Source organism: Camelina sativa, chromosome 8 (assembly GCF_030686135.1).
Source record: "Camelina sativa cultivar CO46 ecotype springtype chromosome 8, ASM3068613v1".
NCBI lineage: Eukaryota > Viridiplantae > Streptophyta > Magnoliopsida > Brassicales > Brassicaceae > Camelina > Camelina sativa.
The window spans coordinates 22,491,692-22,510,001 of record NC_141887.1 but is presented as its reverse complement, the minus strand read 5'-3'; the positions used below and the strand labels follow the sequence as shown (position 1 = coordinate 22,510,001).

The 18,310-nt window shown below is 35.9% G+C and overlaps 1 pseudogene; it reads right to left on the bottom strand.

The window, feature by feature from the left end:
• Positions 1-6,511: 6,511 nt before the first annotated feature.
• On the bottom strand, positions 6,512-7,519 carry LOC147940331 (uncharacterized; annotated as a pseudogene).
• Between the last annotated feature and the right edge of the window lie 10,791 nt (positions 7,520-18,310).

Genomic DNA, 18,310 nt, shown 5'->3' with positions numbered 1-18,310 from the left:
CTTTATCAATCGAATAAGAGTACATATATATAGTAGTACACAAAGCCCTAAACCGACATTAAATAAGAAGAGATAGGATGTTGGACCTTGTGGATTTGGACATGTATGGGCCAGTTATGGAGATTCATCTTCAATGGTTTACAACACTCCCCCTTGGATGACATAACCGTTCAAATGCTAAGAGATCATCATAATACGCTTTGGGATGCTGCCTCATTAAAAACTTACCAGGAAAACCCATTGGGACAACACCATGGTGAAGGAAAAAGAGTACAACACGTATTACACCCCCTGTTCTAAGCATCACTAAAAGTCCTTAAGTCTGCGCATCCCAATCTGATGCTTGAGCTTCCTGAAAGTTGATGTCGGTAATGACTTGGTGAAGAGATCGGCTGAATTGTCGCAGGATGGAACTTGCACCACTTAAACTTCTCCGGCCTTTTGTAGTACATGTGTGAAGAAGAACTTAGGCAATATATGTTTCGTCCGATCTCCCTTGATGTAACTGATAACAGGTTTTTCACCCAGGGTATCAATTCCCTATGCAGTTGTAGTACAAAGGGTTATCAATCCAAATGGTTGTTTATGCTAGCAGGAAGGATGCAATCAGAACAATGCAAGTCAAGCCAAGCAATAATGGGGTTTTGTCTAACAATCCTAAAATAATAAAAGAAAAGAATATAAACAAGGAACCACACGACCTAAGCACTCGATGCAAGCATTCGAGTACATGATCGGGTGGGGTGATCGAGTAAGCAAAGAAGGTATGAACAACTCGAGGGGTTACTCGAAGCAGGTGATCGTGTACCTGTTCGGGTAAGGGATTGAGTGATGAATATAAATGCAAGCAATTAAAATACGAAAGCTTCTAAGGATGGGGTAATCGAATCCTAAGTATTCCTAACCAGTACAGATGTCTTACATGCCTCAAGCAAATATTTCCTAGACAATGAGTCTCTAAAATCTTGTTAAAACACTCTCGTGATAGAAACAATCAACCTTGATCACTCCCCTACCCAACTCTCGTTGGAGAAACATGACCAAGCAGGCATTAAGAACCGATTCATTATTGTCAGTAAACCCCTTACTCATCTAATCTCTTAGGCTAAGTGAGTAAACCTCTAGCATTGGTTGATTCAAGCATCTCATCTACACCTCTCGGTGGTAAAACACCTTAGATCTAATCTCACCCTCTCGGTTTGTTGACAGTATTAAGAATACCAATCTAGAAGGAAATCTATTTAACATATACAATCAACTAAGACATCCTAACCGATCAAGAACACAAAATCATCTATCCCATCCCTAGAAAATTTACTACACTACTCGGAAATCATAGCAGGTGATATGCTCAAATTTACCCTAGAGCTACTCTCTCAAATTAAGAGGTCATTGTAATACTTAGGGGTCGAATTCCACAAGGACTCTAGATTACACAATAAATTATAGAGTTTTGTAATTAAGCTAAACAAATTAATTTGAATTAAAATAAACAATGCAAAATAATAAATAAAAGCTGTTGTAAATTCAAGGATCAAAAAGTTAGGCCTAGGGAATTTCTCAGGAGATTACAAATTATTAAATCAAGAAATAAATAGGATTCAAGCAATTAAGAACAGATCTAGAACTCTAAACACTTTTGTAGAATAAATCAGTTCTCACTGCAAATATTATCTAAATTTAAAACCAGAAAATCCAAATTTCTTTGTAAAATTCTAGGTTAAAAATCAGTTTTGAAAACAGGTTTAGATTGTTCACAAAATTACTAAATCAAATCTCTTTGCAAGAAGTAATTTTGCTCATCAAAAGGTTTTATCAGGAAAATCAATTATATTCTCATATCAATTTATTTTCCTAAAGTATTAAATCTAGGTGATCAATCAAGAATTAATGTGAAGAACAACCTAAAATGAAGATCTAGAAAGATAATGAATCATAAATAAACAGATCTAATAAATCATAAAATCCCTGTGAAAAACCCTGAACCTAACAAGCAAACTACTCTGACATGTTGAATGAAGAACAAGACATAATTCTGAATAATAAGCAATTGAAATTAAAAGAGTAAAGAGGGAGTTCAAGAATTCTTCTCTCAATGCAGTTCAGATCTCTCTCCCAAAAGCTCTCAAAAAATCTCAAAGGGTTGCAGAAAAATAAAACTTGCTAGAAAATAACTTCTAGAATAAAACTTAAGGGCTTTACAAAACCCAAAAACATTATAAATATGTCCTAAAACACGTCCAGGAGCTTATGTTGCAAATATGAAAAACTTTGGCTGAATTTGTAAAACTTCCAAAACTTGGCTTCTCTCGCAGACAAAACAGGGTGTCGACACCATCACTCTTCATCGATTCCAAGTTCTCTTCCTTGATGAATTGCTCCAAAATCTCTCTAATTGCTCTATTTTTCTCCTTTCATGCCAAATTCCTATAAAACCTGTAAAGACTTTCAAAGAACCTAAAAACACATTAAAAGACTCTAAAAGACTCCTTATACCATGGTTAAAAACCACAAAAACCATGATATATCAACTCCCCCAGACTTAGCCTTTGCTTGCCCTCAAGCAAAACAGAAACTTAGACCTGTGAAAGAGGTTTGAAAACTGTGAACTCACTCAATTGCATGATGATTCTTATTCACACTCTTCATTTACCTGACTCAAGAACTTACTTCTTATACTTAACCATGATAAGCATCAACATTCCTTATTCAAATCCCACAATCCTTTGGAATCTCTGAAATCTCCATTGTCATCTCATTACATAAATTAAAGCAAGTACAAGTGAGTTCTTACATTGGTGTATCGATCAGTGGCATATAGACTCTCTTCAAGCCAAGACATTCTTCATACATCTCCTTTCCTCTCCCTTTTATCACTTCAAAGGAGTTGATTTCTCCCAAATTTTTATTTTTATTTTTATTTTTTTATTTGTTTATTTTTTTTAACATGCAAAAGTGTAAGCGAATACCGGGGTCATCGGTAATTTACCTACCCCTCGCTTCCAAGCTTTGTGTGATCATTTGACTCAAGAGTAGAATAATGAGGTCACAAGTAATTTACCTACCTCTCTAAACTGATCAAAATCATCTCATCTTTATTCTCTTTTTTTTTTTTTTTTTTTTTAAGTACTGAAAGGAAGAGAGAGGGGAGACATACTTTAAAAAATTATGTCTTCATATATGATAGTTGGTTCCTTGTCATCGGCCATGCCACAATCTGACCTGATGTGTTGAGTCATTGATCTCAACCAAACACACTCACGACTAGCCTCATGCATAGCCAGAATTTCTGCATGATTAGATGATATGGCCGCAATGGTCTGCTTCATTGAACGCAATGAAATTGCTGTACCACCGTGTGTAAACACATAGCCGGTTTGAGATCTAGCATTATGTGGATCCGATAGATAACCTGCGTCAGCAAAACCAACTAAACCTTCTTTGTGATGGTTAGTATAAAATAAACCCAAGTCCATCGTTCCTTGTAGGTAACGCAATATACGTTTGATACCGTTCTAGTGCCTTTGGGTCGGACAAGAACTAAATCTTGATAGGAGGTTTACGGCAAAACAAATGTCTGGTCTAGTGTGGCTAGCCAAAAACATTATAGCTCCTATAGCACTGAGGTATGGCACTTCAGGACCGAGAACTTCTTCATCGTCCTTCTTTGGACCAAATAGATCATTGTCCAAATTGAGGCTTCTCACAACCATTGGGCTGGTCAATGGGTGAGCCTGGTCCATATTGAATCTCTTGAGTACCTTTTCAGTATGTGTCATTTGATGCACAAGGATTCCATTATTTATGTACTCAAGCTGCAATCCCAAACTGAACTTAGTTTTACCTAGGTCTTTCATTTCAAACTCTTTCTTGAGATATTCAACTGTTTGGGCAATTTCCCCAAAGGTTCCTAGGATGTTCAAATCATCCAAATATACTGCTATGATTACAAATCCTTTGTTTGCAAACTTCTTTATAAAAATACATGGACTGATGAGATCATTCTTATAGCCTTCTTTGGCTAGGTACTCACTTAGTCTATTGTACCATATACGCCCACTTTGTTTCAGTCCTTAAAGGGATTTGTTCAGCTTTATGCAGTGCTGTTCTCGAGAACCTTTCTTATCTTTGAGCTCAATAACCTTTGATAATCTCATATATATTTAATTAACCAGTGGACCATATAAATATGTGGTCACTACATCCATTAGCCGCAAGTCATGTTTTTCTCTTATAGCCAGACTTATCAAAAATCTAAAAGTCGTTGCATACATGTGGGGGAGTATGTCTCCTCATCATCTATTCCTGGTCTTTGTGTGAATCCTTGTGCTACAAGCCGTGCCTTATATCTCACGATTTAATTATTCTCATTTCTCTTCCTTACAAAGACCCACTTGTGTCCCACTGGCTTTATATCGAATGGTGTCCTAATAATTGGACCAAACACATTCCTTTTCTTTAATGAATTCAACTCCACGTCTATGGCTTCTTTCCATTTTAACCAATCTGATCTTTGAGTGCACTATAATATGGACGTGGGTTCATGATCCTCATTTATTTCAAGTGCTACCTTGTATGCAAATATTTCATCAATGTCGACATCTTTCCGGTACCATTGAATTCGAGACATGATATAATTTATTGAGATCTCATTATTATCAATACCTTCAGGACCTTGAGGTTCAGCGTCCCAAATGTCATTGATCGGTACCTTAGGTTCTACCGCGGCCATGTCTATGGTTCCTTAACCTCGGTTTGCTTTGCACCTATCTTTGATTTCCGAGGATTCTTATCTTTGGAACCTATTGGTCTACCATGTTTCAATCGTGCCTTAGACTCTGTAGAAAATTGATTGTGTCCCTTTTGAACATCAATATGTTCTCGTGCATTACAAGCTGGTATGTACGATTATGTAACTTTTTTTGGGTCAACAAAGGAATCTGGCAATTGATTAGCTAGCTTTTGTAAATGTATAATCTTTTGGACCTCTGCTTCACATGCTAGAGTCCGAGGATCTTGCCAATTTAAGGATGTTTGATTCCATGATATTTTTTTGACCAGCTTCTTTGTCTCTCCACCCAATGTATGGAATTCAGATTCAACAAACTGACAATCCACATATCTAGCCTTGAATAAATCACCGTGGTTGGCTCTAGATAGTTAATAATGGTGGGAGAATCATATCCAACGTATATTCTCATCCTCCTTTGAGGTCCCATTTTTGTTCTCTGTGGTGGTGCAATGGGTACATAAACGACACACCCGAATGTCTTTAGATAGGATATGTCTGGCTCATGACCTGTAAGTAATTGGGATGACGAATATTTATGCTCACTAGATGGCCTGATGCGTATAAGCTCTGCTTCATGTAATACTGCGTGTCCCCAAGCTGACACAGGAAGCTTCGACCTCATGAGTAATGGTCGAGCAATCAATTGAATTCGTTTAATGAAGGATTCAGCTAATCCATTATGTGTATGTAAATGTTCCACGGGATGTTCCACACTTACCCCCATGGACATACAATAATCATTAAACGCTTGAGACATAAATTCACCAGCATTGTCTAGACGTATAGTCTTAAGTGGAAAATCTGGAAAGTGGGCTCGCAGACGTATGATCTGGGCCAGAAATCTCGCAGACGTATAATAAACAAAATTGCGAACATCTGGTCGATGCATCAATGAGGACCATAAAATATCTAAACGTCCCACAATGTGGGTGTATTGGTCCACATATATCTCCTTGTATCCTTTCCAGAAAATTTAAAGTCTCTTTAGTTACTTTGACTGGTGATGGCCTTACAATTAGTTTCCCTTGTGCACATGAGATTCTTAGGGATAACTCGTCTCTCTTTTAGAGTGTGCCTATTTGAATTCAAAATTAGCTTACGCATCATGTTACAACCGGGATGGCCAAGTCGGTCATGCCATAAAGTGAATTGTTCATTGAACATCTTGTTCATTGCCATATTAGCTTCTATCATATTTATTTTGGGATGGTAAAGACCAGTAGATAATGCGGGTATAGTCTCTAGGACTTTCTTAAATCCTTGGGTGATTTCAGTAATCTGTAGGAACTCTTGGTTCCCTTCACCCTTAGTTTCAACATGGAAACCATTCAAACAAATATCTTTGAAACTCAATAAATATGTGCCCTTAGGTATAAGAACATGGGCCTGGCCGTAGCCTTTAATTAGACTTCCTATACCCGCTATTGTGCTAATATTGACATTTTTCAAAATTAGATTTACAAAATATCTCTTATCCTTCAAAATTGTGTGGCTTGATCCACTATCCACCATAAATATGTTCTTGTCCTCAGCCATTTCTTAATATGGACAAGAATTATGTTTTATACATAAAAGAATTAAACAAACAAATGTATATGTATTTGAAGGTAATAAAATAATTGAATTTAAACCAAAATAATAATTCAACAAAATCCAAAATCCTAAATCATGGAAAATAAAAATAAAAATAAAATAAATCCAAACAATAGGTGTATAAATTTAATTATCATCTCTTAGACAATCTGAAGTCTCATAATCCAATAAATCATATTTCTCATGGTCGAAATCTCCTTCACCATCGAGATGAACCAAATTAGTTTCTAGATTCTTTTTCAAACTCTCTTGATAGAGATCAATAAGGTGCTTAGGTGTCCTGCACATCTTAGCCCAATGGTTCCCCATACCACATCGGTGGCAAACTGATTTTGTTTTGTGTTGCGGTTTGAAAATTCCACGGCCTCTACCTCGACCACGACCAAAGTCGGATCGGTTCCCACGGCCATAACCATCATAATGGTTTCCTTGGTAATTGCCACGACCACCACGGCCACGGCCGTAATACTTGTCTCTCTGGACGTAGTTGGACTATTTAGTCTCTTTAGGCTCTTTCTTGGTCATATCAACTTTGTGGGCTTCTAGTAATGGGGCAGAACCAGGAGGTCTCATTTCACTGTTCATTAGTAGTAACTCATTGTTCTGCTCAGCAAGTAGCAAACAAGAGATTAGACTTGCATATGTCTTAACACCTTTTTCACGATACTGTTGCTGAAGCAGTATGTTATTGGTGTGAAAGGTTGAGAATGTTTTCTCTAGCAAGTCTTCCTCAGTAACCTCCTTACTACATAGTTTCAAGATTGAGACTATCTTAAATAGTTCTGAATTATACTCATCCACGGATTTAAAATCCTGGATCCTTAGATCTTTCAAATCGAACTGAGCCTTTGGTAGGAGCACAGTCTTTTGGTGACCATATCTATTTTTCAACTCTGTCCAAAGGTCAAGTGGATTATCAATGGTAAGGTACTGGTTCTTGAGACTCTCAGCAAGATGATGGCGTATGAGAAAAATCACCTTATATGTATTCTTTTCAGTGCAATCATTATCATCCTCAATGCATTCACATAGGTCCTTTGATTTCAGGGTAATCTTAGTATCCAATGCCCATTGTAAATAGTTGTCCCCAGAGACATTAAGTGCAGCATATTGGAGATTGTTGATCTTTGACATCTATAAAATAAAACATGCACCCGGTTATATCATGCGGTATTTAAGACCGAACCATGCAATCATTTTTTAGGCCATACGGTATTTAAGACCGAACCATGCCAGTTCTAGTAAATAATTATATGATCACGTGGTTAATTCTATGCATGAAACAGTCCTAGACAAATTAATCTAATATGGATAAGGAAATATGCAAATAATTTCAGGGTTTTAGAATTTCTCTTTTAAGTTTTCCTTTTTCTTTAGTTAGGATTACGACAAGAGGTTTTAGGGAAATAATTTTTTTTTCTAGGGTTCCGATTTTAAGATCTTAATTTTAGGGTTTCATGCAAGAATATAGAATCAATCAAACAATAACAATCAATCTATTCTATGCAATTCTTAACCTCAAAACAATCGGATTTTAATATTTTAGAATTTTAGGGTTTAAAGCTTTAGGGTTTTGATTTGTTGATTGTGTAATTGTAGATTTTAGGGTTCTAATATAATTTTGGATCAGATTCGATATATGTGTCTGATAAGTTCGATTGTTTACCTTAAACACCGATGGGGTTGAATGGAATTGATCTGGGAGCTAAAGACCTTGGATATACCTCGAGCTTGATCACGAAATACGAACACGAACTGATCATGAACGCGGATTGATCACGAAGAAAGAACTTGATCTGGTTGAGAGCTTTGAACGAACAAAGGGTGATGTGAGGCGGTTTAGGTTTAGGGAATTTTCTCAGTGGAGTTTAGAACAAACTCGTGCTGATAACGTGTTATAAAAGTAGAGAAACTAGAGGTTGTATTCTCTTGTGTTGTATTGTATATCTTTATCAATCGAATAAGTGTACATATATATGGTAGTACACAAATCCCTAAGTACATTAGGAATCCTAAACCGACATTGAATAATAAGAGGTAGGATGATGGGCCTTTTGGACTTGGACATGTATGTGCCGGTTATGGAGATCCATCTTCAATGGTTTACAAAAGATTTATCGAGTCAATCACCGAGGGATCTCAATCTTTGTCCTATCTCCTGACTGAGTGCTTTAGCCTATCTTCTAATTTCGTTTCTTGCTCTTTCAGTTTTCTTCTGAGGGATCTCAATCACCGAACTAATGCTCTAGCTAAAAATGTCATTTTTGTTGTAATGAAAATGCTATCTAAGCGAAACCAGAAAAAGAATGTTTACCCATAAAAACAAATAAAACAAACAACTTTTGAAATTTTATACCAAGTCAAAAAAAAAAAAAAAAGCAATGATCCTCAATTTGCTCATTACAAATTACTTTTGGTTATGAATCTTATAAAACCTAATATATATAATCTAAACTCGCTACAGCTATACATAACAGTTCACATATAACACAGTAATATTCTAAAATTGACATACGTTGTTCATTTGAGGTTTAATCGGTTCTTGGGTATATATAAATCAAGAGTCGAACGTAAAACAGTTAGATTTGCAATTTTGTAAACTCTATTAACCAAGTTTAGAGTTCACAGTACATAGCTAACTATAAATAAGGCATTGAAACAGATCTAGGGATCGAGTTGTTTGAAGAAAGCCAAATTGCAAAAGGGCTAGCAGACTACTATGATAAGCTCTTTTAGTCGGCATTAAGCTGCCAGCTAGAAGTCGTAGAGGAAGCTCTCAAGCCTCAAATTTCAACCTCACTGAATGCTAAGCTGATCAGTATCCCATCTGACAAGGAGATACATGCTGCAGTCCTAGATATTCATGCCGATAAGGCACCCGGTCCTGATGGATTCTCAGCTGGGTTTTACCATTCCTTCTAGGAGATAATTGGGAAGGCAGTCATTATGGAGATACGAATTTTCTTTGAAGGGAGAGGAATTCACCAACGCCATAATGAAACACACATTAGGTTAATTTCGAAGATCCCAGGCCCGAAGAAGGTTGCAGACTATAGACCAATTGCGCTCTGTAATGTGCACTACAAGATCATCGCTAAGATTTTTTCAAACAGACTTCAACCAATCCTTTCCAACCTCATCTCCAAGTATCAATCCGCATTTGTCCCAGGACGAGTCATCTCAGACAATGTGTTGATTACACATGAGGTATTACACTTCCTCCGTACCTCTGAAGCAAAAATCCATTGCTCTATGGCGGTCAAAACGGATATGAGTAAGGCGTACGACCGCATCGAATGGTCGTTCCTAGTTACGGTGATCCAAAGGTTGGGTTTTCACGACAAGTGGATCAAGTGGATTATGGATTGTGTCTCCTCAGTCAACTATTCCTTCCTCATCAATGGCTCCCCTCAAGGTAAAGTGCTTCCATCCCGCGGCCTTCGACAAGGTGACCCCCTCTTGCCGTATTTGTTCATTCTCTGCACGGAACTTCTCTCGGGACTGTGTGAAAGCGCAAAAAGGAAAGGTACTCTACCAGGGTGAGAGTTGCTAGAAAGAGTCCCTTGATTAATCACCTCCTATTTGCGGATGACGCGATGTTTTTTAGCAAGACAAGTGTAAGGAGCTGTGACACGCTAAAGCTAATCCTGAAGAGGTATGAGGAAGCCTCGGGCCAGTGCATCAATGTGGCTAAATCCGGCATTACCTTCTCGTCTAAGACACCACCAGACGTCAGATTGAGAGTTAAGCAGGTTCTAGGTATTTCCAATGAAGGGGGTGTTGGTAAATACCTAGGGCTACCCGAGCACTTTGGTAGAAGAAAGAAGGATATCTTTACTGAAATTGTGGACAAATTTAGACAGAGATCCTTATCACGTCCCAATAAATTTCTCTCGGGGGCTGGGAAGCAAGTGATTTTGAAGTCTGTTTTGTCGGCGATGCCGTCCTATGTCATGTCGTGTTCCAAACTCCCAATGTCCCTTTGCAAGCGGCTTCAATCCACCTTAACTCGTTTTTGGTGGGATGATAAGGCAGACAAAAGGAAGATAAGTTGAGTAGCTTGGGAAAAGTTTATGTTAGCGAAAGATGAGGGTGGCTTGGGATTCCGCGACATAGCCTCCTTTAATGATTCCCTCTTAGCAAAAATTGGGTGGAAACTGGTACAGCAACCAGAGTGCTTGTTCACTCAAGTCTTATTGGGCAAATATCGTCATTCTTCCTCCTTTATGGAGTTTAAAGCTCCCTCTAACGCATCCCATGGCTGGAGAAGTATTCTAGAAGGAAGAGAAGTACTTAGGAAAAGGCTAGGTTGGATTGTGGGTAATGGTGAGGACATAAGCGTTTGGTATTCACCCTGGTTGTCTACCGAATGTCCGTTGGGACCAATGGGTCCCCCTACGCTTGTATCCCATGACCTGACAGGTAACTCTACCAGGTGGAATCTGAAAGCTATAAGAAAGCATTTACCTCATCATGAGGAGGATATACACAAGCTTATTTTGAGTGATAAACCAAGACCTGATAAGCTGCGGTGGCTCCCGCTTAAATCTGGAAAGTATTCTTCTAGCTCAAGCTACTGTACGAGCAGAGACAGCCTCGCTACCAAACGTTCTGACGACTTTAGATGGGGCCCCAATGTTTGGAAAGTGGTCACCTCTCCGAAGCTGAAAATGTTTTTGTGGAAGGTTGCAAGTGATGCTCTCCCAGTGGGACAAGCTTTGCAAACCAGAGGATTGGGTGCCGCTGGGAATTGCAAGAGATGTGGAGCTGAGGAAAGCGCAACTCACTTATTCTTTTTGTGTCCCTTTGCGAAACAGGTTTGGAATTTAGTACCAGCTACCAGGAAGCCATTGGTGACAGGCAGGGAGTCAATGAAGGAGTTGCTTGTCAAGGTTGGGTAGATGCTTGTTTTACCCCCAACAGGATTAGGGCTCGCTCCACTGCATCCTTGGATTCTTTGGTTCCTGTGGAAAGCTCGAAATCAGATGATCTTTGAAGATAGAGTGTGGTCGGAAATGGACACAGTGAGGAAAGCTCTCTCTGAAGCCTTGTTCTGGCAGAAGGCAAAACTGGATCAACCCCAGCAGCGAAGGAGGTGTAGCAACAGGGCAGCGAAAGAGCCTCACCCAGAGTCTTGTTTTTGTTTCTCTGACGCGGCCTGGGTTGAGGCCACTAACCGCTGTGGACTAGGATGGGTTATAAAGAATCCAACAAATGTTACGATTAATCAAGGTTGTTCTTCACGACCCTTTGTTTCTTCTGCTCTTGCAGCAGAGCCACTAGCTTTAAAGGTGGCAATCACTGCAGCCTTAGCGATGGGTGTTTCACGGCTGGTATGTTCCTCGGATTGTCAAGTGCTTATTCCTCTTCTCAACTCTGAAGGCCATGCAAATGATATCGACGGTATTCTAGCGGATATCCAGCTTCTGAAGTGTTCGTTTATCTCTGTTTCCTTTTTCTTTATTCCAAGAACTGATAATACTGAGGCAGATGCTTTAGCTAAATCCGGCCTCCTATCTTGTACGTCCTCCTCCATTTCTGGAGTTTGAGTTTCAGTAATCTATGTGTGGTTTAAAAAAATAATAATAATAAGGCATACTATTTATAGTTAATAACTTTTTGTGACTATTCTATATCAATTCTAGCCCATAGAAGGCTTTTTGAAATTTGATGCAGAATTCATTAATCTCTGACTAGTGTTTGTATATACAGTTCACGTGTACGTGTGCATTAACAAATCCAATACTCACGGACAAGATTAAAAATCCTCTAATAGATAAAAATCCGCGCTACACCATATGGAATTTTTTTTAAAACTGATTTTATCTTTTATATGTTTGATAAAATGTTAGTAGTTTTTGTTTTGGGAATTCTCATTAATTTTTTTGACAATTTCATTTTAAATTTTCTAATTTTTGAAATTTTATAATTAATTAGATAATTTTGCTATTTAAAACTCTCAAAATGGTTTATGCATTTGCGGAGATTGGTGGAGAGAAATGTTTAATGTTTAGTGGGTATTTATAGGGTTTTCATTAGGAGATAAATGTGAAGGATTTCACTAGGAGACAAACGGGCTGGTCCGTGTCCAATTGGCCCGTACACAACGGGCAATTTTTATCTTCTGGACCGCAATGGGCCGGCCCGCTAAGCTCGTGGACATAAAAGTTATGTCCAAATCCGTCCTGCTAAGCACAGCGGATTAGTGGACTGGCTCGCGTGCCTAAATAATATATTAAAAGATAAAATAAAATTAATAAATAATATATCAAAATAAAGTAAAATTAATAAATAATATATCAAAATAAAGTAAAATTAATAAATAATAATTAAAAAAAATTAAATAAAATCAATATTTATATTAATTTTATAGATGTTTTAATTTTTACATTAAACTTATTTATGTTACCATATACTTTTAAAAGATCTATATTTTAAATTATATAAAAATAGTTATATATTTATATTTAATATTTATTTTTATTTAATATTTGAAGACCGCAGGCCGGTCCGCCAACCCGCGGGTATAACCTGCTAAAACCTGCAATCCGTTTGGGCTAGCCCTTCAAGATATGCTTTTTAATGGATCTAATATTTAGTTCCTATACCCGCCTTGCTGAACTATTAATTGGGGTAGGACCGCAGGCATGGAGCCTGCTTGACACCTCTAGTTCCGATAAGTTGACTAAACTTTTTTTTAGATAAGATTCGATTATTAATAAAACTTAATATAATTTTTTTTTTTTGAATTTAATGTTAAATTATATTCAAAAGAAAAGCTTTGTTACAACTAGTGATCAGTTTTTGAAAGACTGAAATGAATTTGAAAAACTGAAAATGTTTGTTGAGATCAGAATCTAGTGCCTAGCCACTTGAGTAAAACATTATCATAACGTCGATCCCCCTTGAGTGCAATGGATAAGAGTTGGTCACGCATCTGCCGGTCGATTGTTTGAATGAGAGAAGGTGCCGAAACAGGTGTCTCCCCATGATTCCTTCGGTTCCGCTCCTGCCATAGTGTATAAACTGTAACTTGCAGAACAGAGCAGGCTAGATAACGGGAAGTCCGATCTAACAGTATATGGTTATAATTTTAACGAACGTACAACTTAGTTGGTGCCTTGGTGGTAAGAAATTATACGTCCATAAAAACAAATTGGTTAATTGATGAGATCGTTTTAAACTTTTAACACAAACTTGAGATCTAAAGTCAATTTGATAATGTGGAAAAAAAAAATTCAAATTCGTCGAACTTAAAAAAAAAAATTATGAATACGAATTTGGCCAATTAGCAGCTTTGCAACTACGGAAGGTCAGCCTTGTCCTATATGAATTGTTACAAAAAAATATTGCAAGAGTTACATATAATATATGACAAAATCATCGTTGTTATTTCTCTTTCGGATGATTGAATTGAGATGTGCGCGAGTTCATACTACTTATATCCTTTTGCTGAATTAATAACATATATTTTCGTGTATTAGTTGTATCTATTTGATCATATTTGGGATTAGGAGTGGGCGTTCGGGTACCCTTTTAGGTTTCGGGTCGGGTATTTCGGGTTTTTGGGTTTTCGGGTTTAGAAACATAAGATCCATTCAGATATTTTTAAATTTCGGGTCGGGTTCGGGTAAACACCCATCAGTTTAGGTATTTTCGGGTTTCACCCAAAATCTCAATTAAATTATATTTCGGGTTCGGATCGGATTTGTAATATTTTAATCCAAACCAAAGTAAAAGAACCCGAAATCAATCCAAATTCATTAAAATTGATTATAATCATAAATTTTTAAAAAAACCAAAGTCATCAAACCAAATTGAATTCATGAAAAGAAAAGGACAATTCTAAATAACAAAATACCAAATTCACAAGCCAATAATTTTTGACTTCTTAAAACATCAAATGACATCAAATTCAAAGTTAAAACTATATAATCTATCTAAATTAACATATGAAAATTGACATATTTGAAAACTAATTTATCTTGTAAGTTGTAATAGTGATTATAAAATTACTTCTGAAACTTGTAAATGAACTCAACCTATTGTTAAAGATATATATAACTTTGGATAGTTTCGGGTATTTGTTCGGGTGTTCGGATATACCCAATCGGGTTCGAGTACCCATTTCATTTACTAAAAACATCCAGTTGGATATTTTTAAAGTTCGGATTCGGTTTCGGATAGGATATTTTTAATCGGGTTTGGGTTAAATTTTCGGGTTCGGATATTTTGCCCAGCTATATTTAGGATTATAAATAAGGTCGAACATGCGAAAACGTGGTTCACGGCATGGGTAGGACAGATCGAGAATTAGTACTAATATTGATCAACTGATATTTGTAAATTATATTCTTTTTTATTAATAATGAAAGAAGTTGGTATGGTTCAAATAGTTTCAACCAAGTAATATGTTGTGGTTATCATTGTTTTGTTGATGAAGACAGACTTAATTTTGTAAATGAGCAGGAGTTATTGTAAAGACTTCCTAAATCCAAACACCAATTTTCTGAGACCAAAGATATTATGTTAAATTTCAAATTTCTATAGCCAATGTTAGTTGACCTTGGTGACAGGACTTGCCTTACTTTATTAATGGACCAAGGTGAAATCAAATCACCTTGGTCACCATATACATAGATTTCGATATATACATAGATTATGTCACCATATACATAGATTTCGATATTATATTGTTTCATCTGGAAATCTTAGGTTACACCACAAAGATAATGATAATCGATTGAGTGAGAACGAAGTTGAACTTTTGGTGTACATCAGTACATCAATTTCTTTTTGAAAGTTGACCCGAAATATTTGGGATGGGTAAAGATTTAATTTAAATAACCAATTACATTCTGATGTTCGGTTTTCATAGAATATAATTTGTTACCAAAAGAACATGGTCCACACTTCATAATATTTGTTAACAATTCATAATCTAAACTCCCAAGAATTTAGTTGAAATATACAAATGTTTCGTGTCCTCTTCGATTCACATTGGGACAGAATTTAAAAATATAAAACATATTTTAATCCTTATTTGATCAGAATTTTAAATGGCTTTAAAAATAAGAGAAAAGATATCAACGTGTTTACAGAGTCAGAAACAAATCAAAAAAAAAAAAATTCAAGATTCGTAAAAGAAATATTAAAATTAAAATTAAAATAAAAAATAAATTTTAATCCGCACTTGATCATAATTTTAAAATGATTTTAAAAAGAAGAAAAAAAAGAATTAACAAATTTGATGGGAAAAATCAAGAAAAAAGATTCAAGATTCATAGAAGAAATATTTGAAATTAAAGATAAACTAATAAAGAAAATGGATGTCGTAATAAATCTAATATCAGTTAAGAAAAGAGGCAGATTACTGTATAAAGCCATAGATGTCTAACATTCAATCTAGTAACTGTTAATTGGTTTTGAGTTAGAAATCAAAGCATTTTAATATAGTATTATAGTCTGACACTCTAACACATGCTAACTGAAATAAAACCAATATTCAGCCAACTCAAAAATAATTGTATTGATTTTATGTGAAACTTTTACCAAACTATGACGAAATTTATTTTATAATAAAATTTAATCGGGATAAATAGTTGGAAAAGTCATTTGTGTTGAAAAATTCATATCTACAATCAAACTACAAATTATTTTTGTTATATATATATATATATATATATATAAAGTTAACTTTTCTCTAAACTCCTTTCTCTACCTGAGCATCTATCTAAACAATATTATATCTATATATATATATATATATATATATATATATTTGCATTAAAATTCTAATTTGAATATTCATTCATTGCATATTTATTAATAAATAATAGTAAAAAATAAATAAAAAACAAATTAACTAAAATTAACTAAATTTTAAAATAGTTAAAACAATAATATAATTTTTTAGTAAATTATAAAATAATAACTATATAAAAATGAATTAAGTAAAAAAAATGAATATTTGAAAATAGTAAAAAAATTAGGATGAATTTATTTAGTAATAATGATATATTCAAATTTTAAACAAAAAATGATCATATCAAAATTTAGAATGGGTTAATGAGTTTTAGAAAAGAAGTAAGATTTTAATGCATGGTGGAGTAAACAAAATTTTTTATGTAATTGTATTTATAAAATTCTCAACATAAAAATAAAATTGAAGTGAAACATTAGTTTCTAAGAAACATATATTACAAAGATTTCTTATGAAATTTCACTTATAGAAAAATAAAAGATTAATTACTCAACTCAACTTTAAAATTTTGATCTAAAACAAAGATATTGTAAAGGCCACACTTTTTTTGGGAAAACTATGATAAAAGAATCTTGCAAAAATAATCCATCTAAAAAACCAAAATCAATGGTCACAAAATATAGAAAAAATGATATGTAAGTCTTTCCAAAAAAATGATATGTGATTTGTATAACATATCTCAGAAGGCATATTATCAACTACAACTACAATTCTATAACATGAAATATATATATACATATATATATATATATATATATAATAAGTTTGAGATTTCATCAATTTTAAAAAATGCTTTTAACCGAAAACATTGACAGAAACGACATATTTAAAGTACATCATGTTTTTGTTGAGAAGACGATGTTGTTCTTGAATCACAAAATTAACATCTGAAATTAACGTATGAGGTTTTAGACAAATATGTAATTTGGATTAGTGAACGAATATTCATTGTCGGGTTTAATAGTTTCACCATCTAAGCATTCTTGACATGGTCGGAAATTCTATTATGATAGGTGATGCGACATAGCACTAAAAATGTTTATGAAACTTAGGGGCATTCTACAGTTAGAGGTATTCAGGTTTTTGAGCAGTTCAAAGATGTGTTCCAGTCGTTGCAGGGGTTACCACCATCTCGGTCTGATGCTATCACGATCGAGCTAGAATTGGGGACTACGCCACTATCCAAGGCTCCTTACAGGATGGCTCTAGCAGAGATTGAAGACCTGAAAAAGCAGCAGGAGGATCTTTTGGCCAAGGGATTCATTCGTCCTAGCGTCTCGTGGGTAGCGCCGATGTTGTTTGTTAAGAAGAAAGATGGATTTTCCGCTTGTGCATTGAATATTGGGGTCTAAACCGGGTTATTGTAAAGAGCAAGTACCCCTCTTCCCATGATCGATGAGTTGTTGGATCAGTTGAGAGGTGCTACTTGGTTCTCCAAGATTGATCTGGTGTCGGGTTACCATCAGATCTCGATAGATGAGGTAGATGTGAGGAAGACAACTTTCATGATGAGGTATGGGTATTATGAGTTCGTGATGATGCTGTTTGGTTTGACCAACGCGCCAGCAGCGTTTATGAGATTGATGAACAACATGTTTCAGGAGTTTCTGGATGTGTCTGTCATCATTTTCATCGACGATATCTTGGTTTTTTTAAGAGTTCTGATGAGCATGCAATGCATCTGAGAGCAGTGTTGGAGAAGCTGTGGGAGCAGAAGTTGTATGCTAAATTGAGCAAGTGTAGTTTCTGGCAAAGGGAGATGGAATTTATGGGTCACATCCTGGTGGAGGGAATATCTGTGGATCCAGAGAAGATTCAGGCTATCAGAGATTGGCCTAGACCGTAGAATGCGACATAGATCATGAGTTTCCTTGGGTTGGTGGGTTACTAGAAGAGGTTTGTTAAGAGGTTTGCGGGTAAGGCATGCTTGATGACTAAGTTGACAGAGAAGGATGTTCTGTTTGTTTGGTCAAGGGAGGGTGAGGAGGGTTTTGCAAGCCTGAAGGTGATGTTGACTACTACGCCAGTGTTGGAATTGCCAGAGCAGGGTGAGCCTTATTTGATTTATACAGATGCGTCTAGAGTTGGCTTGGGATGTGTGTTGATGCAGCATGGGAAAGTTATTGCCTACGCTTTGCGGCAGCTGTGAAAGCATGAGGACA